This window comes from Otolemur garnettii, unplaced genomic scaffold, assembly GCF_000181295.1.
Source record: "Otolemur garnettii isolate 467f Iridium unplaced genomic scaffold, OtoGar3 scaffold00110, whole genome shotgun sequence".
Lineage (NCBI taxonomy): Eukaryota > Metazoa > Chordata > Mammalia > Primates > Galagidae > Otolemur > Otolemur garnettii.
The window spans coordinates 4,205,377-4,231,852 of record NW_003852505.1 but is presented as its reverse complement, the minus strand read 5'-3'; the positions used below and the strand labels follow the sequence as shown (position 1 = coordinate 4,231,852).

At 38.0% G+C, this 26,476-nt stretch overlaps 1 pseudogene; it reads left to right on the top strand.

Annotated features, from left to right (window-relative positions):
- The window catches only part of LOC100963225, a 44,237-nt pseudogene that overhangs the window by 6,245 nt on the left and 11,516 nt on the right, over positions 1 to 26,476 (top strand).

Sequence of the window (26,476 nt, the reverse complement as noted above, 5' to 3'; positions counted from 1 at the left end):
AAAAAAAAAAAAAAAAATCCTGTCATTAATTAACCTAGTAAAACAGACAATTCAGTCAAACAAATAGTTCAGCTAATATTTTTAACTTGAATAGTCGTCTGAGTGAACTAACTTAAACTCTTCTTAATGCCCTAAAGAATGTCATAAGAGTAATGTCCAACCAAGACTTTCCGAACTTATTATCACATCAAAAGCCAAGTATCACTTTGGAAGAACACATAAAAATGATAAGTTAAATGGAGACACTTTCAGCAAGAATTATTCTTCTCCCAGATTAGAAGGTATAAAATATTTGCTAAAGCATTAAAAAATAAGCTTATACTGATATCACTACTACAAAACAAGAAGACCAAGATGATCTTTTCCCAGTTAAGTATTTGCTTCTAGAATAGATAAAATCCTCTCAAACTATTTTGCAATTATCAAATTTTAATACAAAATATTTCCTTTAAGCCAGTACAAAAAGTATCGATTATTGTCCTATAATGTACCTAGTGCTATGTATGATTCTGAGACCATACAAGAAATTAAATACATGGTCCCCATCCTTAAGGTAGTATCCTTGGGAAAACAATCTCTAACTGCATGAAAGAGGGAATAACAAAAGAGAAAAACACTTGCATTTAGTATCTGCTATGTGCTGGACATGTTCACATCTAAATTTCACCACATTCCTATAAGATGTTTTATTCATTCATTCATTCATTTATATAATGAAGGTATACTGAAGGTCACACCATTAGCAAGAGAACGACTTCAGATTCAAACCCAGGTCTGATGCTAGAACCATTATTTCCACTATATCATACTTCCAAATATTTAACTAAATTATACATATTAAATAAGGAATACTGACAAGAGAGGTAGTAGAGCACATGGCTGAATTTCATGAAATTTGGAGTCAGATGGACTTGAATTCAAATACCAACTATGTGACTTTGCACAGCTACTTACCCTTCCTGAGTTTCTTTCCTTGTCTGTAAAACAGGTACAGTAATTAAAATAAATAAGGTGTATAAAGGAGTTCACATAATGTTTTCCATAGTAATAAATAGCAAGTATTATTAATGCAACATTGATTTTAAAAGTTGTTTTGCAAAGCCAAAATTAATATTTTTGCTTCCTCATTCTAAAGGAAGAAGCATATTTCAAATCTGTAGAGATATATTCCCTTTCTTTCACAGAGGTTGGTGAGAAAAGAGAAGAAAAACACATCTTATATCTTCTGCCAGTTATTTTGTACTGGTAAAGTGAAAAAGAATTCTGGAAAAAATGGACTACTATACATGAAAGATATTTTGGATATGCAAAGGGAGGCCCTAGGCAATAAGGGGTGGAAACCCAAAATTGTACTTAATAACATAGCAATATAAAACTTCTCCATTAACCCAAATTTTGAGTTGACATCTGGATAACAGAAATAAGAATTTGGAGAGTTCAAAGAAGAGGAAATAAAATGTAAGGTTATGTGTGACATGTCACTTTATTTATCACCAGGTTTTATTTAGCTAATTTGGCTATATAGGGGGGACCTCCTTCTTTCTTTGTCACTTTTGTGGGCATTCATTTCAAATCTTCCCAAATAATAAAGGCTCATGTTTCCTTCCATTGGGGAGCAACAAGAAGCTGGACCTTCTTGTTAGAATTTCAAGACAAGCTGTTAAGAAGTGATACCGGAATTTCAACTTCAAGGGTTCTTGGTGTCAGTGATTCAAAGAATGAATCCATGGACCACTGACCAGTGGTAAGACAGGATTTATTTACAGAAAAGAAAAAAATATATAAAAACACTAAAGCTCCTAGAAGAGAGAACCCAGGTAGGAGAAAGAGCTCACTTGCTCCCTCTGTCTGTCTCTCTCCTGGCTCTCTGTCCGGGGGTACGTATAGTTGCATGGGATCATTTAGCCAGAACTCAATTTTTACATTTAGTGGCATGGGGCCAGAAGTCAGTTGTTACATTTAGGGGCATGGGTCCTCTAAAGTTACAATTGGCAGGAAATCAGTTAATGAATGGATACAGTCCTTTCCTCCGGGGAGGGAGACCTAAGGTGCTGTTTTCTCCCTAGCAGTTGTCTGGCCTCTCTGGTTACTGGAGCTTCCTAAGGGCCCCTCCCTCCACCCTTGCCTACCCTCCAGCCCACTGGTTCCGCTGCCAGTTCCAACACCACCAGGACTAAGACAACAGGTCCTCCAGCTCAACTCAGCTGGTGGGGGCGCCACCTGTCCTGTATCAGAAGGAAGTAGAATAACCAGAGAGGGTTGTCTAAAGGATGTGGGCCTTGGGTTACACCTGACAGAGTCAGTTAGATTCAATGTGTAACAGGGATTAGGAAAAGAAGATTCCAGGAAGAAGGACAGAAATGGAAATAACACCTTGATGCATCTAGAAAAGAAGGTTGCCTTGGAAAACAAAAAGTCCTGTATATTACCTACAGTTATCAACATGGTGCCAGTCTTCCTTTGATTTCTACACTGAGGGAAAAGACAGCTAATGGCCAAGCATTTGTGCTTTGATTGGGGAAGGAGGATGAAATAGGATCAGGATTAAATGGGGTATCCCTCTATATATATAGGCCTGGCAAATTCCCCTCATATCAGGTCATAAACTGGACTATATAAATTATTTAACCTACTGTTTTCCCCTAAATCCAATATTCTGTTACTAGATGACTAAATGCAATCTCTCAACTTTAAAAAGGACCTAACACCACCTGCCATGCTTACTAACTCAGGATTAAGTTTGGCTGCATATACCAACAAAAAGTAATTATAACAATAGTGTTTTAAGATAAAAGTTTCCCACCAATATATAAATAACTACATGCCCAACAAAAAGAAAAAAACACAAGTACAGTGTAGCAAGGGGGAAGGGAGAGAAGAGAGGGAGAAGGTGGGAGGAGGTAAGGTGATTGGCAGGATCTCATGTAAGGTGTACAATGTGAGTGTGTTCAGCATGCTCCCTGGGTGAGGTACTCAACTACAACTTGAACTTTACCTTAGAAATGAAATCAATGTAACCTAAACATTTGTACCCTCATAAAGTACAGGTACTTTCTCCAGATGAATAGACCTACCCTTACATAAATACCACCATAATATATGTACTTTTACATTAAAAGATTTATGTAAAGGAATTTCAACAAGCAACCATGGAGACTGGCAAATCCAAAATTTACAGGGAAGTCCAGCATAATTCCTTCCTCTTGAGGAAACTTCCCTACCTGGAGGCCCCCAAGTCTTTTAGCTGATTGGATAAGGCCCACATACATTATGGAAGGTAATCTCTTTTATTTAAAGTCAATTAATGATAGCTGTTAATTACAACCACATAATCACCACCACAGCAATGTGTAAACTGGTATTTGACCAAACAGCTGGACACCATAACTTAGCCAAGTTGATGCATAAAATTGACCATCACCAGAGCCAACAGTATGTGTAAAAGTGAAGCATTTAATCAGCATGGGGTTCCCAGTGCCTGAATACCCTAAAACTCTTGGTCATCTCCTATATACAATCAGGCCTCTTGGTCTACTGCCAATCCATATCTACCTGATCTTTTGGTAGGTGTGGGGAATATTGGGCAGAAGCTGAACTTTCTCTAGGGCCATATAAGGCAATAGGCCACCAAAAAAAGCCAGCCAGTGCTATTACTACTCAATCTGCTAATACCTACAGATAAGAAGTCTTGTCCATTTTACAGACAGTAGAAAAAGATAACTCCTTCTAATCTATCAAACTGCTCTAAACTGCCTAGTATGGTATGAAACCATGATGCTTAACACTCTTCTTTGACTAGGGATCCCTCTTTTCTTCTCCACTAAATTTCTTGAGGAATTAGGAATGGCCTTAAAGCTTACTTAGATTTATATCAACACCCTGGGAGCCTGTGTCTATGTAAAGGTAGGTCTATTCATCTGGAGAAAGTACCTGCTTTACTTTCCCCAGAAACCAAAAAATTAATCTTTTAGCTAGTTTACAAATTTTCTGAGGAACACTTTCCTCTAAAGAAATTTTATCTTCAAACCTACTATGTTTAACCATAAAGAAAAAGCTCATGATATAAAATAGAGCCTTCTTGCCCTAATTTCTCTTGTTTCGCTCCTGCATCATGACCCCCATGGAGGCCCCTAAGGAGCTTCTCAGAACCTCCTAGAGCTCTACCAGAGCACAGTCTAAAAAGCATGAAGCAATGGAAAGAATTCTACATATCTAACCAAACAGACATGGATATACATCAGGAAAGCAGTATTGTGATGAGGTGAGAGTTTAACTCCAGAAACTGACATCTACCGTCCTTGCATAGGTAGTTAACTCTTCAGGCCTCTAAAACTGATATCATAATACTTTCCTTACGCAACTATTGTTAGGGTTGTATGTAATAAACAATATAGCATTTTTTAAGTTCTATAAACGTTACATATTATTTACCACAAGAATAGTTGGGAAATCAAGGCCTTGTCTGAGGGTACTGTGATATCCTTCACATTGGTTCCAACAGCTAAGAAAGACTTTGTAGTTATAGTATCTAAGCTCATAAACTATCTAAGAGGAGAACTACCCAAGTCAGTTGCAGCCTCCTGATTTGTATGCCTGAAACAAAACTACATTAAACACAATAAGCCTGTCTGGGTTAGTTGATCCTCTGGCACTTCTTTTTCCATTTGATAAAACTGATCGGCTGAAAGAGGCTAGATAAGTCAGGAAAAAAAAAACATATTACAGAGTGAAACAGATGACTGTATGGTAGGACTTATTTAGAAGCTTAACATGAATAATGGATTGCTAAAAGGGCTTTATGGTATGCAGTATCACAAACTTATTTAACAAGAGAACACTTTTTTGGTAGAGCTACATTTTGTGGAATAACTACAGAGCATAGTTAGGAAATGCTGCTTCACAAAGATGCAAAGTATAGGGCTATTTTATTATTACCATTTACTAGAATGTCCTGCCATTTCAACCTACTATTTGTCTTTAATCCTACAAGATACTGAGAGATCTTTAGAATGCTTCAAAAGGTATCATTAAAAAGTATCATTAGACAGTTTCACAAAGTGTCACATGATCTTTCCCTAACTAAATTTTTATACCAGCTACATTTGTATTAGGCTTGAAATTTAAACAGAAATATTTTGATTTAAAAGCAAGCACATAAAAGTAAATTCAAGAATCAAACTAAGAGGCTTATTGGCAAGGTTCACAACCTTAAGTTTACTTTCAATAATAGTATTTGAGCTTGGAATGGACCTAGCCATGGAGTTTTTTGTTTTTTTGTTTTTTTCAAAACAATGTCTGTGTCTAGACATGTTGTCTAGCTTTCTAAAGCATCCATATCGTCAGCCAACAAACAGGGATTTTTTTTCAACAAAGCCATTTTAGGGGTTTGTGGAACTAATCTCTTCTTTTCAAATTATTTTGCGTATTTAGACACACCAACACTCTAGTGCTATCCCTTACTTATGTGGAACTGAAAACCCCATGAGGGGATTACCTGGACCCCTGAGCAACCAAAACTTACTGGTGCACTGGTGTTTACAGCACCCTAAAAGCAAATGCCAAACATTTTTTGGTCTGAAAAAGTTTGTATCAGACTTTTATCACCCCAATACATCCATGAAAAGTATCATTAGAAGTCTTGCATCTGAAAATTCTCTCTTAACTTAGTAAAAAGGCACAGTAATTTCTCCATGGCAGTTATTTCATTGCCAATGATTCTCAAACTTCAGTGTGCATCAGAATCACATGGGGGACTTCCTACACATAGATTGCTCCATCCCCAGAGTTTGATTCAGGGTCTTCATGGTACTGGTACCAGTATCACCTCACTCATAACAGAGGTAGTCTGTGGACTACACTTCAATATATTGTCATCTTGGATACTTCAATCAACTGCCACCAAAGAAACACCAGTGCCTAGGCTGATTTAGACTCAACAAATAAGCTTGCTCACTCTCGTGCGCTCTCTCTCCCTCTCTTTCTTTTTCTTTCTCCCTTCCTTCCTCCCTTCCTTTCATTCTTTCTTTCTTTGTTTTTTTTTTTTTTTCTTGACAGAGTTCTACTCTATGGCCCTGAGTAGAGTGCCATGGCATCATCATATCTCACAGCAACTTCAATCTCTTGGGTTCTGGTGATCCTCTTGCCTCAGAATCTGGGACTACAACTGCCTGCCATGCTAGTTTTTCTATTTTTAATAGATATGAGGGTCTCCCTCTTGCTCAGGTTAGCATCAAACTTCTGAGCTCAAGCAATCCACCAACCTCTGCCTCCCAGAGTGCTAGGATTGCAGGCATGAGCCACCATGCCCGGCTCAAATAAGCTTTCTTCAGATGTGAAAACCTAACACAAGAAGGGTTATAACACAGTTTGCCTACAGGTTCGTTTTCTAAAAGTGAAATAATTCTTTCATTAGGAAAATGCATTATTAATTTATTAATAAGTTATCGAGAAAATAAAAAATATTTTCCTTAACTTTTTTAATTACAAGCAACTCATTACTTAGAGAAAAACTAAAAGAAATAGACATTTCTAAATATAAAGCAAGTATCTTTGCTTTATTGAAATGTTGTAATAAGCTCCATTTATCTAAATACTTTCCTTCTTTTCATCCTTCCTCTTTTTCTTTATTTCAGAAAAAAAAAATTCTGAAAGAAGGCTTTTTTCTTTCTTATTTGCTTCTGGGCTATTCTGGAATCTTTTTAGGGTACTTGGTCCTGCCATTTGAGACTTGAAACAGTCATTCATTGTTTCATTCAGCAAATATTTACTGAGCATCAGCAATGGGTATGACACATTGCTAGATATAAGAGATAGGGTAGCAATTTAGAAAGACAAAGTCCTTGCCCCCATGGAGCTTACATTCTAGGGGGAGAGACATAACAAATATCAAAGAAATTACAAAATACTGGAGGAAGTACAGAGTGTAACGAGAGCCTATAAAAGGAGCACCTAACCTAGATTTGATAGTTGGGGAAGTCAAGTTTTCCTAAAGAAAGTGTTACCCAAAATGAATCCTGAAAGATGAAGTAAATCTGAGGAAACAACAGAAAGAACACAATGTTTCTAAAGAATTAAAATAATTTCAGTATTTCTGGAGCATAGCATGTGGCAGCAGGGGCAGGGGATAGGGCAGACAAATAGGGAGGCAAAGGCAAGGGGCAAAACTCAAAAGATGTGCATTGTTTCCTCAATACCTTCTGTGTATTATGGAAAAACACAAATCTTATGACTACCTGGTTTATAATGGTAACACAATGACCCTATCTGCATTACCTCTCCTGTTCTCTTTTTTGGTGAATCACTTGTCCTCCTGCCTAGCTCTAGGAATGTGGTCCTAATTGTAGCTGCCAACCTTTTCACATGATTCTACATCCCAGACCATAGTAATTAGCTAAGAAGTGAACACTTGCTCCAAAACTGTTCATGCATAGGACTCCACACTCCTTGCCATAGTGATTAGTCTGGTGCCAGTTACATGATTAAAGACAAACCAATCAGAGATCTTCCCAGATTTCCTTTGACGGGAGCTGGCAAGGAAGAAACCTTTCCTCCATGGTCAAACTGCTATTAAGATGTGAGGTCAGAGATAGTAGTAGTCATGTTCAGCACTGTATAAAGAGTCCTATATTCAGTATAAGAGAATAAGGCCAACACAAAGAGAGAAGCAGAGATAACAAGAAGAGAGAGTCCTGACAGCTTTTGAAACTCTGGTACAGTGTTTTTCAACCTTTGTTATCTCACAGTGCAATAGAACATATAGTTAAACTTCCATAGCACACTTAAATTATGTTGATCAAACCAAAAGCTTAAAAAAAAAAGAATATACTTACTGTGCTTTGAACTTCTTTTAAAAATAACTTAATTAGTTGGATGATTTCAGCTTCTCATTTCTAAAAGTCATATTTTCTACCTATGAAGATTTGCTCCAAAAAGTCACATCTTTGTGGATTCAGTAAATATATATGTGGCAGCCAAAAAACAAAAAATAATTTAACTAATGATCTTTAGAAATTTTCACAGCACACCTAAGATTCTCTCATGGCACACCAGTTGAAAATCACTGTGCTAGTAGTTAGTCTCTAAGGCCAACGCCAAGATTGCCAAGGTTACCTTGTCCTTCCCATGGCTTGGTTGTTCAGCTTCCTCCAAACCTGTGAGCTGCCAGGGACCCTTTCTATAAAGTCTCTTTTAACTTAAGCTAGTTCTAATTAATTCTCTGTCAAATGATTGTATGCTGTCTACTTGGCATGTTCCTCTGAGCTGCTATTCTTCAAATGGACATGTAACTACTGTAAATTATGTAGTTTGTTTCTAACTCAGTCAAGGCCATTTCTTCACCTCACTTCTTTATATCTATACCCATTTTCTCTCTTCTGAAGATTTGGAAACCAGAATGTAAAACAGAATCAGGCTCACACAGGACATAAAAGGCTTCCCCATATCTGCCTGCTTATTCTCCTGGAAGAAACAGTTGCTCCATGGGGCCAATTAGCTATTTCAGAGTGAAGGAAAAAATGAGTAAAGTGGACCTTTCCATTCACTTCTAGCCCTTGGCTTAAATCATCTGGATGACTAACGTGGTGTTCAAGTTTTGGGGGGGAAAGGAGGTCACAGGGCAAAGGACAAAACAAATATGCTAATAGGGTCCACTGTTGACCCAAATTCAGCACTGGAAAAATATAACTCATTGTCTCTCTCTTTCCCCCTAAATTAACTCCCTATCACAGCTCCCTTATTTTTTACCTTTGCCTAGTCACCAAGACCTGAAATTGTGAAATTTATCATTAATTTCCCTCTCTGTAGCTGTAACCAGTAAGATACTGACTCTTGTGAACTTTTCTTTTAGATGCCTTTTATATCTATTCTTTCCTCTCTGTTCTTACTACCTGAACTCAAATTCAGGATCCATCACTTCCTCCATGACTAGTCTTTCCTTTTTTCTTTTAAAATATTTAATAGACAAAGATTATATATATTGAATGTGTACATAATACAATGTGATTATTTGATATACATATACATTGTATAATGATTATCAAAATCAAATCAACAAATCTATCACCCATACTGTACATTAGCTCCCCAGAATGTATTCATCTTAAAACTGTAAGTTTGTAAGCTTTGATCAATGTCCCTCAATCTCCCCTATACTCCAGGCCCTGGAAACCAGTGTTCCATTCTATATTTCTATGAATTTTAGTTTTGTAGAGTCCATATTTATAAGTGAAATCATACAGCATTTGCCTTTCTGTGTCTGGCATATTTTACTTAGCATAATGTCCTTCAGTTCATCCACATTGTCTAAATAGCTGAACAGTATTGTATATATGTTGATCATTACAAAATTTTAAGATAGACTGTGCTATGGTACATTATTTCACTTCCAAGAAACACAGTGCAACTTGGTACCTGTAGCACAGTGGTTATGGCATCAGCCACATACACTGAGGGTGGCAGGTTCAAACCCAGTCCCAGCCAGCTAAACAACAATAACTGCAACAAAAAATAGCTGGGCATTGTGACAGGTGCCTGTGGTCCCAACTACTCGGGAGGCTGAGGCAAGAGAATCACTTCAGCCCAAGAGTTTGAGGTTGCTGTAAGCTGTGAAGCCACAGAACTCTACAAGGGAGAGAGTGAGACTCTGTCTCAAGAAAGAAAGAAAGAAAGGAAGGAAGGAAGGAAGGAAGGAAGGAAGGAAGGAAGGAAGGAAGGAAGGAAAGAAAGAAAGAAAGAAAGAAAAGAAAGAAACACAGTGCAAGTTTCCTATTCACCCATGCAAGTTTCAACTTCCTTGGCTTATCCATGTTGCTGGGAGAACTTTGTTTCCCTCAGATTTTACATTACTTAATTTTTGTGTATCTCAAAACTTTTGTAATGACCCCCTACACATATACACACACACACATATATATGTATATATGAGGTCTGACAATTAAGTTAATGAGCTCATCCTAGAAAAAGTGCTACATACCTTACCGTTGAATTTCATTATGGTCATCTTCAAAGTACTCCCCTTGTAAAGCTATGCACTGACACAAGCACCTTGTCCACCCTTCAAAGCAATTTGAGAACTCTTTTTCTGGAATGGCCATGAGAACTGCCATTGTATTATTCTTTTTCCTGAATGTCATAAAAGTTTCTTCCTTTCAATAGTTTCTTTATCTTTGGGTAAAGAAAAAAGTCATTAGAGGCCAGATCAGATGTGTAGCAAGGGTGTTCCAATATAGTTATTTGTTTACAGGCTAAAAACTCCTTCATAGACAGTGCTGTGTGAGCTGGTGCATTGTTGTAATGCAAGGGTCATGAGTTGTTGGCCAAGATTTTCACTTAAGATTTTCCTGTTTTTCTATCAATGTTTACTTGGTCTGCTATGCTTCTCACATTTAGCTGACGATTTTCACACACAATTCAATGAATTTTTTCAATGTTTTTGTCAGTTCTGCTTGTTACTGGATGCCCTAACTTCTCTTCATCAATAATGCCTTCTCTCCCCTCAGAAAAATGTTTAATCCATTTGTATACTGCCATTTTCTTCATGGCATTATCCCCATAAACTTAGACTAATGTATTCCTGATTTCACTTTCCACTTTTGCCAAGTTTAACAAGAAATTTAATCTTTGTTGCTCTAATTCAGGCTCTGACATTCTCATGACAGCACACAAAAACACCCAACAACAAAATGAATGCCACTCTGCAAGATACTGCCACATGGCAACATAAACACAACTGTGAGACACTGATATACCAAGGTTATACTCACTGAGTTGTTTGCACAGTGCTGCCAACATAAGCACACAATGGCAAGTTTGTGAACTTAATTGACAGATTATAGATACATATAGATATAGATATAGATATCTCCCATATTTTCTTTATATAGTCATCTGTGTTTGGACACTTAGATTAATTCCATATCTTCATTATTAGGAATAGCGCTGCCATAGCAGGGGGTTGCAGATATCTCTCTGACATACTGATTTCATTTCACTTGTGTATATGCCCAGCAGTGGGATCGTGTGGCAGTTATATTTTTTTGAAGGACCTCTAAACTTTTTTCCATAATAGCTGTGCCAATTTACATTCCCAACAACAGTGTGCGAGAGTTCTCCTTTCTCCACATCTTTGCCAACACTTTTATCTCGTCTTTTTGATAATTGCCATTGTATCAGGTGTAAGGTGATATTATGGTTTTGATATGCATTTCTCTGATGATCAGTGATGTTGAGCCCATTTTCATAGATTTGTTGGCCATTTTCACATATGACTAATCTTTCACATGGTTTCTCTGATGTTATCTCTTCTCCCCTACCAGGTACAGCTGCCAGGACCAAGGCTAAAACCCTAACCCAAAGACTGGCTGATCTATGGTCTGGCCAGTGATCCAACACAAAGCCAGGTACAAATATATAAACTGGGACAATGAGATTCTCTCTCAGGAATTTTCCCTAAAAATATGAGGAAAAAAAAGAGAAAGAGAGAGAGAGAGAAAAGGAAAGCAAAAATAAGAACTGGAGAGAAGCCATGAGGAAGAGTCAGAACTGTATGGAAAAAGATAGGAAACTAAAGCTTCAATAAGCCATGCAAACCAACATTAGAGAGGAGCAGAATCCTGCTGACTAGAATACTTTTCTCTTTTAGCTTCTTTCATATTTGTACTAAAATAAAAGAAAAATAAGTAAATAAAGGAGCAGAAACAATGAGTAAAATAGAAACTAGGAACTATGGAAAAGATAACATGGGCAGAGGGAAAAAAATTAAGGCAGTCAGTAGTGAGAGGGAATAAAAGCTGAGTCATGTTCATGGTAGAACACTAGAGTGAGAAGTCTTCAAATTGTGCTGCTGCAGTTTCTGAAGCTGCCACAGAGCCAAGTACAAATCCCATGTGGTCTCACTGCATTCTGATTTCATATGTTTCAGTCTCCTGAAATTTTTTTTTTTTTTTTTGTCTCCTGAAATCTTTATCTTCCTCATTTCTCTTTAACAATATCCCACCACCTCTTTACTGGAGATAACTTGAAAGTGTATCTATCAATCACAAACAAAAGAATCTAATAAAAACAGTTCAAAGCAGGTATGGTCTGGATTCTGACATGCTTATTATCCAGCCCCACCATGTCTGTCCAGTCCTCCAGTTGTGTAGTTCCTCAATAAGAACACCTCATTTCAGCAACCTCAATCTTGCTGGACCATCACTGCCTGCCTTTCCCCCTTTATACACAGTAGTCAGTTTGGTCTCTGTAGATTTTCTGGTGTTTCAGCCTCACATGCTCTCATTTCTCTTCATACACCAAGTTCTAGTCACCCTTTAAGCCCTGTGTCCTCCAGAAAGACATTCCTAACCTTGCCACACAGTACATCATTTCTTTCTCTTCTTCCCTTCTAATCTCTATAGACTAAATCATATACAATACAGCACCCCATTTTATGCTGTCCTGTATTTTTCTCTGCTTATGCTAGGTTTTTATCTCCCTGACTTGCTGTTGAACTCATGAGGAGTAGGAATATATTATGTATTATTTGCAAGTACCCCACTGTATCATGAATATTGTAGATATTGATATTTGTTGTCCAAACAGTATTTATTAAATACATGGTGTGCTAACAATACAAAAGGCATATCATATCTATAACTTGATAATTGCAAAACAATCATTAATGAGAAGACTGCACTAAGGGGGCTCATGTTGAGAATGTAGCAGTTGATGCACTAAGGGAAAGCTCCCTTCAGACGTGGGCCTTGTGAAAGAACTATACTTTTCATTTCCTCCAGGAGGGGAGAGAGAAAAGGAAAGGCTTGAGCCCTGGAAATGTCACCTAGCTGCTTGATATCATGAGAGACCTCTCAACTCACTCTAGGGAAGTGTACAAGGCTGCCACCATCCTCCTTGGGAACAAGCACCTCAAGACATAGTCCAGGGAACTGTCAATCTTTTTCTCCTTTCACCTTGGTGGCTCAGGTTATGGGCTGCTCCATTCCCAAGAAATGTTCTGGCTTCCTTCTCTGAGGGCAGCTTCCTTTCCAGGCCAAACCGAAGTCACCTTTGAGAAAGGCCACCATTTGATGTGGGACTTTTAAATATAAAAAGATGCCAAACAATGAAGAAACCAAAACTTTCCCTCAATCATAGCACTTCAACGGAAGAGGAAAATATGGCTCTATACAGTGTTATTTTCAAAATTGATAAGGGACCCAAACCTCAGCAGTGGTATTTTGATGTTCCATTATGAGTCATAAAATTTCTGTTCAACACCCACTCCTTGAGCCCAGGGTATTATTTATTCCAAGGGTTTGGTAAGAGGTCTCAACTAAGTGCAGAATAATCTGCTTCTGAAAACCATAGTTAAGAAAAGGGCAAATTTCTTGTCATCCTCAAAAACTGATATGCAAAAAATAAATCTGACTAAGAACATGTGGGTGGGAAGGTACACGGGAAAGAGGATTTAAGAAAAACTTCTTCCATGTTACCCACTCAGAAGCTATTGCTATGCTATGCCTTTCTTTCTTTGTTTCCTGTTTTTGCTTACAACAGATAAAAACTTGATGGCAATGATCTTAATCTCCTTTGTCAGCCTTCCAAACTTGTAGTAGGGAGGGGGTGAGCAGAGATGATTCCTGTCTTCAGGCAAAAAACCAAAGTTCAAGAAATTAGGCTCCAACAGCAGATGGAAAATGCAAATGGTCCCCAGGGGCTGCTATGCGCACATCTGGAATGCCTCCAGATTTGGGACAGGAAAGGCATGTTAGTAAGGAATCTGGTTGGATGTCCAAGCATGCTCTCTAACATCATGCATCTGGAAGATGTAGATAAAAGATGTTAATCAACTTAAAGGGGATTTCTTTTCCTTTACATGGCTAGCCCGGGTTTTGAAATTACAATGTTAAGGGTTCAGTTATTTCATTTATTCTTTGCTATATCCATTGCCTTTTCCCTGGGTTCTGAAAAAGGCAAATACTCATATGAGGGCTTACATACAGTCACTAACACTTTATTGTGAATTAATCTATCAAATTCTGTCACTAGAATTCAAATAGTCGGGGGAGAAAGAGAGAGAATACATGCAAAAATAGTCATGCTTTCCTACCTCCTAAAAATGGATTCACAATCCCCTCTGCCAACTCATGAACATCAGAATGGGTGTTAGAGCCTGTGAAAACCTCACTTTCAGACAGTTTCCTCTGTGTCTATCACAGAGCTTGCCAGCTATTGAGTTCTTATATGTTTGGAGGGATGTTGATGGAAGGAAGTTCTCACAGTTCTCACCTCTTCTCTCTCCAAAACCCACCGTCACAATCCTTTGCAAAGATTATCTGAGCCACCATGGCTTCATTTCTATTCCCCCAGCCAAGAATGCTGAGTCCCAGATCACTGCCTCAGTACTAGCTGTTCCTTCTGCCTTAAATGCTATTTCTACTGATCTTTACATAAATCACATACCACTTCTCAGACAGGCCTTTCTTATCTATCTACCACATGTCTGCTCTAGCACAGTGCCAATTTATTTTCTTTATAAAACCCATCAGCATCTAATTTCATCTAATTATTTTTGTTTCTTTACTTGTGCAATGTGTTCCTCCCTCCATACCACCAACTAGAGTTGTGTCTGTTTTGTTAATAGATGGGTCTGGAATAGGGCCTGGTCCGTAAAAACCACTGAGTACATATTTGTTGAATAAATAAATGGCTAGATAGATGAAAGACTGAGTCTCTCCTCTCCAAATGGATGCCACATTATTATATTTTTTCAAATATTGCTCAAGATAGTCATCCCCAGTAAGATTCACCACTAACCCATTCACTTATAGTAGAGAAGGAGTGAGCATCCTGATGACTCTTCATACCAACTCCCATGACCTAAGTACTGTCTGTCTGCCTGGTTATGACCTCCAAAGGAATAGAGGTGCAGAAAATTTTATTAATACTTACTTTCAACAACCCAAAATTCAGTGTCTAACAGAAAGAAGTAGTACATTATAGTACTAATACTGAGCTGGTAATATAAACATAGCGCTGCTTTTGGCCAGGAGTCACACAGATTCATAACCTTACTATGCTAGATCAAATTCTTTCAGTAGTTTTATGAAATCTGGTAGTGCTAAGAACATATGTAGGAAGATCAAGGGCAGAAATCCAAGATCCACAGAGCCAGCAATATGTCAAAGTAAGGCCTTAGACTAGGCGATAAGTTTATAGCTGGGCGGGGAGGTTGCCAGGGATGAAGAAGCACATGTGAACCCAAGGGCAAGGCAGACCAACAGAAGAGAAACTAGGCTGGAGGTCAAATAGCTGCAGCCTCCTTAAGTCTTCTCAGACAAATCAGGATAGTAGTCTGAGGCTGAGCAAAGCATTCGGGACCCAGAAAGACATGTATAACAAAGAATAAGGAAAGGCCTCTGATCAAAGCCACATAGTATGTGTTCAGAATCCTGAAGACCTGCAGAAACCAGATAGGACAAAGGGAAAAAGAGTAAACGGGAGATACCAGGCCTAAAGAGACCCAGACCCAGAGGCCAATCCCTGTCCTGCTGAAGAAGTTTCCTAGATGTTTCTTGAATGTACATGTATGTACATATGTGTACATGTATATACATATATATGTTCTATATATACTTTATATATATATATACGACCAGCAAAGTACTTCCTTGTACTCATAAAGTCATATATTCTTTATATATATATAGTCATATATTCTTTATATATGTTCTAAAAAATATATTTATTTATATACATATAAAGCTACAGAACACAGAACTGCTTAGCAGCAATCTAGAATGAGTTCCTGAGCGAAGGCGTGTCCAACAATATATGCTGCCATCATCCAGCTCCTTTTGTTTCTGTCATCCTTTTCAATATATAGGACAAGGACCCAGAGAGCTGGCACTTTAGGGTTATTCTGCTTTTTGCTGCTCATGTAATAAACTTTCTAAATCTAAAAGTGGCTCATTGTATATTTACCAGTTGAATCAGCCAGGCCTTATATGTCATATGTGTGAGATTGGTAGACCTTGGACAGAAAGAAAGGTAATTGCCACATTTGTGCCATGATGTTTGTTGTGAACGATTTTCCTACTGGACAGTTTGGGTTAAAATACTCAGATATGTGTTAACCCCCTCTGAGGAAACTCCAATACAGTTCAAACCTGCTCTACCAGCTCCCTTTGAAACTATTAGTCATTTGCTACAGAGGGATAGGGCACCCCAGCAATGCAGTTTCACAAGCCACTGTCCTTACAGAATCACAGAAGTTCATCTTGACTATGTTTTAATTCAGGTAAGTCTCCACATTACTCATATCAGTTCAATAAGGATATAGCCAATTTGCAAGGATTTCTAGAAAAGATCCACCATGTTCTCTATCAACTATTACAAACTTTTGATCTGCCAGGATATTCTTATTTAAGTCTCATGACTCTCACACTGTGATGGTGACCAGCAAAGTCCTTCCATGTCCCCATAAAGTCATAGAGCCCAGTACTGAACATTCACAGAGAGGTTAGCATGTATAATACAAGTACTAGACCTCCAGGAATTTATATTCTAAGGAAAATATCAAATGAAGACATAAAAAGAAGCATTTAACTATACAATATTCTGTGCTATATAATAAAAAAGGTTCAAACCAATGGTTATCAAAGTGAAAGAAGGAAGAAGTATTTGTTTCCAACTATAGAGATTAAGAATGACGTTATTGAAGAATATGGCACTTGAACTGAGCCAAGAAAAAAATAGACAAAATGTCAGTAATTAGAGAAGGGAGGATAATTGCGCCAACAGGAATAAACAAGCAGAAAAAATAAAAAGACACAGGAATATAAATAATTCTAGAGACAAAAGAGTATTTTTAAAATTCTAATTATTTTCTTCAGTGTTATTTGAGATGACCTTTGCATCTATAAAATATGGACAGGACACTACAAGAGTAAAATATAGGACAAGAAAAACCTTTGGAATTTGAAGTATAATTGCTGAAACAAGATGGAATGGATAATTAGTAAACATAAATGAATAAATATAAGGATAACCCATTCATTCAAAATATTAAACAATTAAACAGAGGAGAATGAAATGAGAACAGTCAGGTAATTAGTAGAACAGGAAAACAATAAAAGTAACAGCAGATGCTATAGATTTCTCCTACAAAGTTCCAGTGGCCTTACAATACATTACCTAATTTAGGGCAGTGACTGTAGCTCAGTGAGTAGGGCACCAGCCCCGTATACCGAGGGTGGTGGGTTTGAACCCCGCCCCAGACAAACTGCAACAAAAAATAGCCAGAAGTTGTGGCAGGGCGCCTGTAGTCCCAGCTACTTAGGAGGCTGAAGCAAGAGAATCGCCTAAGCCCAAGAGCTAGAGGTTGCTGCGAGCTGTGATGCCATGGCACCCTAAGGAGGGCAACAAAGCAAGACTCTGTCTCAAAAAATAAATAAATAAATAATACATTACCTCATTTAATCATCAAAAAACACAGCAAGGTAGGTATAGTTAGTAATGGTAGGTATTGTTAGTAAATGATGGCTATAATAAATAATGCACTATATATTTCAAAATTTCTAAAAAAGTAGTTTTAAACATTTTCACCACAAAATACACTAAATATGTGAGGTAATGGATTTGTTAATTTGCATGATTTAATCATTTACCAATGTAAACACATATCAAAACATCACACTGTACCCTATAAATATTTAATATATACATTTTTGTCAATTTAAAGTAAAGTGATAAATAATAAAAAAGAAACATATGTTCAGAGAAATAAAGGAACTTGCCTGAGGCCAGACATGTAGCAAGTAGTTAAGGTATGCCTAACTCTAAAACTATTGCCCTTAACTATCTCACTTGCAGGAAAGCAAAGAGAAAGCAACAAGGAGAGGAAGAGGTTAAAGATGTCAGAGTAAAAGCTGATGAGAACAAGGTCCTTCAGGAGCTGGAGAGGGGTATGTTCTCAGGAACAACTTAGGAAGAGGCACGGTTATAGGAAAATAGCCTTCAGGAAGATGAGGGCCTTTCTTCCTCTAAGACTACAAACACTGCTGAGAGAAGACCTAGGGAGGTTGAGCCACAGTGAAATAGTAGCAAACAGGCACCAGATCCAAGAAGACCTTGAAACCAATGCCAATTCTTCTGCCAAGAGCAAGCTGCTTGTGTCTGATGACTCATTTCCCAGGACAAGGCCAGTTCTTGGCCAGCAGCCACTAAGAATGCTGCAGTAGGGCACTACTCCACACTGGTAGGTGCTGTCACATTCAGAACATATCCGCTGGTCCAAGCCGCCTTTGACTTTATGTCATTAAACCATTTTATTCCATTTTACCAACAAAAGGGCAAAAATGATGAAAGCAAACCAAGAGGGGGTGTTGAAGTTGCAAATCACTCCATAAAACTCTCTCTAAATGCATCTGAGCTGTCTGTCTATCAAGAGTAACAGTGGCGCGGGCACTTTCATGCATGCACGCACACAAAAAACTGACTGCCCCACCCTTGAAAATTGTTCAAGAGTAGAAGCCCCACAAGTCTGAATTCCCAAAGCCTAAAGTAGGTGGTCTTTTCAAAGAGCTAAGTTGATTTTATCACCAACCTGAGTCTGAATTTGCTGCACATTTCCTCCCTAATCCAAAATGTGATAAGAAACCTGCAGAACAAGAATTCATCTTCCCCAAGAAAAGGTGAACATCTCTGAGTTCAACAGAAACCACTAGAAGCTAATTACATGACCTCTTGGGAAGACTTCCGGTAAAAGTGTAAAATGAAAGAGGACTGAAAGAGGCTGTTTAGCACAGCTACAATGTGACCACATTTTCTTTTTAAAAATGATACACCAAGTAGCTGCCATTTTTAGAAAAATTGCAATTTCATCTAAAATCAGACCAAGTGTCACCCTATAGCAAAAAATAAAATCCTTATTTCAAGAGCTTTGGGACCTGGTGCCCAAAGAGCAGTATTTCCTTGTTATATTTGATTAATATTACTCAAGGGTAGGATGAAGGGAAGGCTGATCTGGAAAAAGAAAAGCACCTTTGTGAAGAAAAAAGAAGTATGTGGCCTTCGGGGAGCTAAGCACATGTTTAATTTTGTGTTTTAAACTTCTCAGCAGACTGCAGATCTATAAAGGGAATCACTGAAAGTGAAGATAACGGCAACTTACCCAGAGCATCAGGCTGTTTTCCGCAAGACAGGGCGAGAAGTGAGAAAGCAAAATCTTTGCTTCAGTTACACAAACTCCCTCTCCTTTGCAGAAAAACTTGCTAGCTGAAACGGAGCCAGATGCTAATGCGGGAGCCTCAGCGCACAGCTCTGTGCTGGTCAAACACTGACATCTACCGGTCAGTTCTGAAATGGATGTTTATTTTTGAAAGTGATCCACTTGCAGTGCCAAATACATAAATTCTCCTGTGCTTTTGTTGTGGAGGATTTTTCTTCTTTGGCCCCTTTGAAAACATGAAATTATAATTTCAGTTTTAGTTTTGTAAAATATACAGGTTAATTTGTATTTGTGTTTTATCAAAGTTTTTAGGATTATTATTATGGGGGGGAGAAGCACAGGATCTTTCTAATCAGAATTTATTGAGTATAATCATCTTTTATATCCATAAAGCACTCACTAATCAGTTTCCAGATTGAGACCAGGAAGAAAAGAATGAGCAGGTGTTTTATCTCAGATATTCAAAAACCCCGTGAGATAGGAAAGTCAGGATTATTCTATGTTAAACAAAAGAACACAAAGGTCCAGGAGGTCTAGCTAATAAATCCAAGGTCACAGAGCAAGTCAGAGGTGATGCTAGTTCCAGAAGCAATGTTTTCCAATTTATAGGCCAGGACTCTTATCATCGAGGCCCATTTCCCTTTGTGGAAAGAAATAAATTACTCTCAGCTGCTGAGTAGAGAGGGAAAAGGCAAATGGGGACACAGAAACAGTCACCCACTTGCTTTTGCTCTGTACTATTAAAACCCTGACATTAACTGAGAGTAGAGGGAGAAAGCTGCTGTGGCTGAGAGCTACACTCCATTTTAGCACATCAAGAAAGACTTGGCCTGAGCAAGAGTGAGACCCTGTCTCCAATAAAATAAAATAGAAAAACTAGCCAAGCATTGTGGCAGGCTCCTATAAGTCCCAGCTACTTGGAAGGCTGAGGCAAGAAGGATTGCCTGAGCCCAGGAGTTTGAGATCAGGGAACTCTAGTCTGGGGAAACAGAGTAAGACTCTTTCTTCCCCACCCCCACCCCCCGCCAAAAAAAAGAGGAAGGGGAGGGGAAAGGAGAGACTTGCCTAAATCTAATGACCCCATTGTTAACCTTCCCCTCCAGCATACCAGAATCTGCCACCACAATGAAGTGAGGACATTGTTCTTTAAGGATACACTGGACTGTCATCTAAAGACTTTGAGAGCCAGTTATTTGCCAAATGCCCGGGTTCATCTACCTTCCCTCAACCAGAGCACAGAGTTGCATCCTGATGATACTAATTATACAAAAACTTCCTAATTATCATGAAAACTAAAAGTACAAGAAAAACCCTGAGACAAGGGAGCATACCTGAGGTCAGGGTGAATAGTGAAAACTTGCTAAATTTTTCTCTTCTGTAATTTGCCAAATTGTTGGAATTGTAAATGGGGATATTTATTCCCCAGAAAAATTATCTGGGATTCTAAGAGAGAGGTTGAACCACAGAGGTTGGAACGTAAGTGAGCACTTCATAAATGTTCCCAGAAATGAAAATAGTACCATGATATTGCCAGAGAGCAGAGGGTATGGACCTTCTGCCTTAGAACTGGTGGCCAAACCTGTACTGCTACCACTTTGCTAGGAGAGGAGGAACTTCAGCATGTTGTAAGTTCAAGGTAGTAGGGCCTTGAAACTAGTCAACCAGACAATTGGGGAGTGCAAATTAACTGTCAGTGTTTAGATAGCTCTGTTCTACAGCATCTCTTTCTCTAGAAAAACAATGTATCAATTTCTGCCATAAATATCCCTTTGCATGGCAAATTAAAAGGGAGTGTAAACGCTCTTTTCCCACTCCTAGGGATCTTATCCCAACTCAAGGGCCTGACTTGACTTCTGTTTCCTAGAAGATGTTTCTCTCAATAACAATAGTAACAACTAACACTAATACAGCAAGTGCTATTCAAAGGGCTTCATGTATATGAATTTATTAATCCTCACAACCCTTCCAGGTTGTTACTATTATCCCCACTTTACAGATATGTAAATTAAAGCACAGGGATTAAGTAATTAACCAAGATTGCACATCTTCTAAGTGATGGGACTCAGGTCTAGAATTTAAACTGAGGTCTGTCCAATTTCTGTGCCCACTCCCTTAACCTCTATCAGTGGTTCCCAAAGTGTGGTCCTTGTCCCAGCACCATTAACATCATTTGGGAACAAAGTTCTCAACCCTTTCTCCTCCCAACTTGCCTCCAAAGTCCTACTAAAATAAAAACTCTGGAGTTTTTTTTTTGGGGGGGGGGTTGTTTGTTTGTTTTTTACCTTACTTTCACAAACCATGGCAAGTGATTCTGAACTACGTGACAGTTTTACAACCCATGCTGTATGTGAAACCACCCGTGTTTAAATGGTATTTGGGAGTGTAAAACATTCATCTCATAAAGGGCACTCTTCCCAGACAGGGTGAGAACTTGATCTCTTGCCATTTGCCATTTTCTTTATAAAAATGGAGCATGAGGAGGTAATTCAATTTGATTGGACTTGGATTAAACATGCATATTTGGGCATCATTCCTTAGGCCTAGCAAAATTCCAAGATGCAATTTGGTAACAGTAGATCCATTTTTCAGATGCAGAAATCAAAGCCATTTAAGTCTTGAGAGAATTGAGCTACAAAACACCTTAATCATTTAGTCCATTCTCCCTATTCCAGAAAAGTAAACACAAACAGCATGAGGCTGGTAAGTGGTTATCTCCACAAAAAGATAAATATCTGGAAATGAAGGAAGAAAATAATCTCTGAGACTTGGATTTCAGAGTTGGAGTCTTTCAATCCAGGCTTCACTTAACCTCCTTTATTCTCTTTCTTCCCCTATGCCATCCCCCCATGGTCTTTATCTCAGAAGGACCCAGCTCAGCATTTCCCAAAGTGTGTAGGTATGTTTTAAGACTCCAATGCGATGAGATGTTTTGCAAGAAAAGGGTTACAGAGTCAGATTAAATTTATTGAGCTTTTCCTAAAGGCCAAGAAGTCTTTTAAGCACTTAATATGTACCGATATTACAACTATCCTATGATATAAATATTACCATTATCATACCCACTTGACAGATACAGATATCTAGGGCACAAAACTAGGCAAAATGACCTTTTCCAAGGTCTCATAAGTAGCAGATGGCATATCCTAGCTGGGTTCTAAACTCTCTAAACTCAGCAAGTCAGCCATTAGACCCCCACTCATAACTCCATACTTTACTGCCTCTCTTTCAGTAATTCTGCAGGTTTCATCTATTATTTTCCCCTCTCAAAAAATCTACATACACATGAGCCACTGGGGAGTCCTGAAGTACAGAAATATGCTTACATCATATAACCAAATGTCTGCCAAACTTACTCAATCTGGGAATCTTGTTTTGTATAACACCTGTTAGACTGCTCTAGAACAAATGGTCTTAGAAACACATTCTGGAAAAACCTAGCTTGGCCTAACTCAGGAAGACCACTCTCTCATCTAATCTTTAACCCATTGTCAAAGAAATATGAAATAATTAAAAACTTTGTGTGTGTGTCTTAGAACAGTGCCTGAAATAGAATAACTGCTATACAAATGTTTACTCTTATTGCTGGTGGTGGTGATTGCTGGTATCATTCTCCACAAGTACCTAATGCCTTTACCACATCTTTGGTTAACTTTGAAGGATAAAACAGACAATTAGACCATCACTTATGTAAGGTTACTAACATAGTCTATAATTCCCCAAACCATACTAGCTATAGGTGAAAGTAGGATATGAATGTGCATAAATAGTATTTCTTTGGTTTTCACCCAAACCTAGCATTATGATATCTCTAGATCCTCCACTAATTTATAATAATCACTAGGAATTGTCTTCAATCTACTTATGAAGAAGTCTTCCTTGCTTTATGAATTTCCTAGATTTTCATTAATTGTAGCAGCCACATCACAGGTACCTCATCACTGCTACCAGTGTCCACCATGAAAGGTGAGGGCATTAATGTCTATACCAAGTATACTGCTTCACTGTGTTTTCAAAGCCCCCAGGACCACATCAAGCCACTGGCACTGCCATATACTGCTCTTAAAACAATATGGTACCAGGTGCTACTGCTGTGCCAATTACTGGAAGCTGGGTAGCATCTGCAGCTATGTGCTGCCCCCTGGTGTCACTTGTGTGTTAAAGCCTTCCAAGTGCCAAAAACTGAGTTCTGTTCCCTGGAAATTCCATGTGCCAAAGTTAGCTATGGTCTGAGCTAACTCTCAAATTAGGTAGGCATCAAATCTGTGCCACCTTATATTCCTTCCAGTGTCTCACAGAGATCTTTAGAGAAACTACAGTTTTTTTCTGCTTGTATTTTTCTTTTACTTTCAGCATCCCTTTACCTGAGATTTATATATGAATCCTTGGCAAACTAGACCAAAAGGTAAGCCTGAATGGTGGGCAATAGAGTATACTCAGATTTGTTGCAGCTCTCTATCAACTGAGCCTCTAGTTTTGGACCTAGTATGCATATGTGGTTCACTTTCTAGGGGACACCTTGGTAGTCCGGGGGAAATAAGATAGGATGTTTCTTTACAGTTTGCCCTAAGGTATCTAAATCCCACTAGAGAACCTAGCCTTGGCTGTCACCAGGTTCTCTTCTGCAAGATATTTTATTCTCAGCACATCAGTCTTGTAGACCAATCCAAAAGAGTGTAGGAAGATATATTGAATTAGGCAGTAAACAATCAGAATTCAAATTCCAGTTCTTTCTTTTATCAGCCACGTAAGCCCTCTTTTACCTAACAGCGTACAAACTGACAATAATATTTTCAGAAAACATTAGTTGAGTTCTTACTAGTTGCCCTACATTTTTCACATTATCTCACTCCTCACAATAACCCTATAAGATGTGCATAACTAAGCCTATTTTATAAATGTGGAAAACAGAAAGTCATACATCTCGGAAGTGGTGGCTCTGGGATTAAAATTGAGGTCTGATGCCAGAATCTATGATTTTTTTTCCACAGACCATACTGCCTTACATATATAAATAGCTATAATATAATGTAGAAAAATCATTCATCTAAAAAGAAAATCATTCATAAGGTATAGAAGAAGTGCCAAAGAATAAAATGAGATGCATATAAAAGTGTTTTATAAACAGTCAAGCTTGACACAATTGTAAGGTGTTTCTGTTATTATCATTAGCGTAACTGCTCTATAAAATATGCTGGTGGTAAAATTCCGTCTGTAAATAGGAGTTAACCAAGCCTAGTGAAGTAAAAAAGAAAGGGGTATTTAATTTCAGCTGCAACAGATCATTGGAAGGCAATTGGTACCTCAAATTCAATCACTATTCTAAATAGGCTAGCATCTGTATATGGGCGTGGGTAACCTATGTGAACAGATCAAGAGCCTCCAGAACGTAACGGTACCACCTGAGCAGAATGAAAATGAGCTCAACATATTGCAACATGCTGGATGGGCCTCTCGAGAGGACATATTTGGTTGGGCTATCAATATCACTTGGTGAAGTAGGGCCTTGTTCAGGATGGTGACCACTATAAGTAAGACCATGTACCCAGCAGGGTGAGAGGAGCTGGGTTTTGAATGCAGAATGACAAAGAGACCTTTGTGGGGAGCTCAGGTGTAATAATCATACCTTATACAAACTGAGTGTCTACTATGTGTCCAGCACTCAGCTAAACACAGAGTGCACCTAAAGTTATCATATGGTGATTATATGGTGATGGTCAATTGTATTTATGTGATTTAAGAACGTAACTTTTGAAGTAATATGAGACATTATCCATTTCACCTTTGTCAAGTTAATTAACCCATCTGAGACTCAGTATCTTCATCTGTAAAGTGGAGATCATAGTGCCTACCTCATAGAGTTGTCATGAAGATTAAATAAGTTACTAAGTTTAATATAGTAAAATAATTAATATCACATAAAAAATAATAAATGATAAACAATGTTGTTTCTGACATTGTTATTATATTTTTCTGTTGAAAATTTATTATTATTATATTTTCTGTTGAAAATTCAGTAGACTTCTAGGATGTGATACTAGAAAGTGCATTCTAGGTGTAATAGTTACTATTGCATAACAAATTATTTCAGAATTTAGCACATTTATTTCAGTTTCTGTGGGTCAGGAATCTTGGCAGGGCTAAACTGGGTCCTCTGCTTTAAGGTCTCTCACAGACTATAACTGAAGTGTTCACCAGAAGTAGGGTTTCATCTCCAAGCTTGAGTGAGGGAGGATCTACTTCTTAACTCTCTCATGTGATCATTGGCAGTATTCAAGTCATCATAGGCTATTGGACCAAGGTTCTTCACTGGCTGGTTCTTCACCCTCCATTCCTTGCCAAATAGGCCTCTCCACTATGGTATTTTGTTTCATCATATCCAGTAAGAGAGTCAGGTAGCAAAGAAGATGTCATAGTCTTATAACCTAATCACAAAAATGATATCCCATCACTTTTGCTGTGTTCTACTTCTTAGAAACAAATCCTTCAGCCCAGCTTACACTCAAAAAGGATTACACAAGGGCATGTATACCTGAAGGTGAGATTCACTAGGGACCATTTTAGGAGTCTGTCTACCACACTAGAGAAGGTAATAAACTCAAGAGTCAAAGAGAAACCTCTAAAAGGTTTTAGAGTATAAAATTAAGATTTAAAATTAATTGTGAAAATAAGTATAGGCTATTAGGGGAGCAATTAATAAGGAAATATATTCCTTTGTCTTTTGGAAGTTTTGTTGGCTTCAATGATAATAAGGGGATCATTTCCTTTAGTGGGCATTTAGTTTTCTTAAGTTAATTTTGTAATAAGATTTTAATTAATGATCATATCCATTTTACTGATCAGGAAACTATAGCTCTGAAAATTTATGTAACTTGTTCAGGGTCCCTAAGAGCAAAATTGTATTGGAATTGAAGTCTGTCCATCTCTAAAATTTATTCTTTCTCTGCTACACCAGGTTGCCACACACACACATTTAGTAAATTAGCATGATTTATTCTGATTTGGTGTTAACATTTTAGTTTTATTCAATGCCTTACCTTTAACTAAACATACATATATCCTGCCTTTACCACCCATACCCATAATCCTTCCCATAAATTTTATCCCCTCAAAAACTGGCAGTGGTAATTATTTATAAATTTACCCCCAACTATTTATAACTGATAGCAAAACATCTCTCTTTTTACAATAAATAGATATTTTGTTTTCCTGTGGTCATTGGGTGCTAGGTATATTTTGTTAATGTGTTTTGTGGGGGGGAAAGGGTTTTTTTTT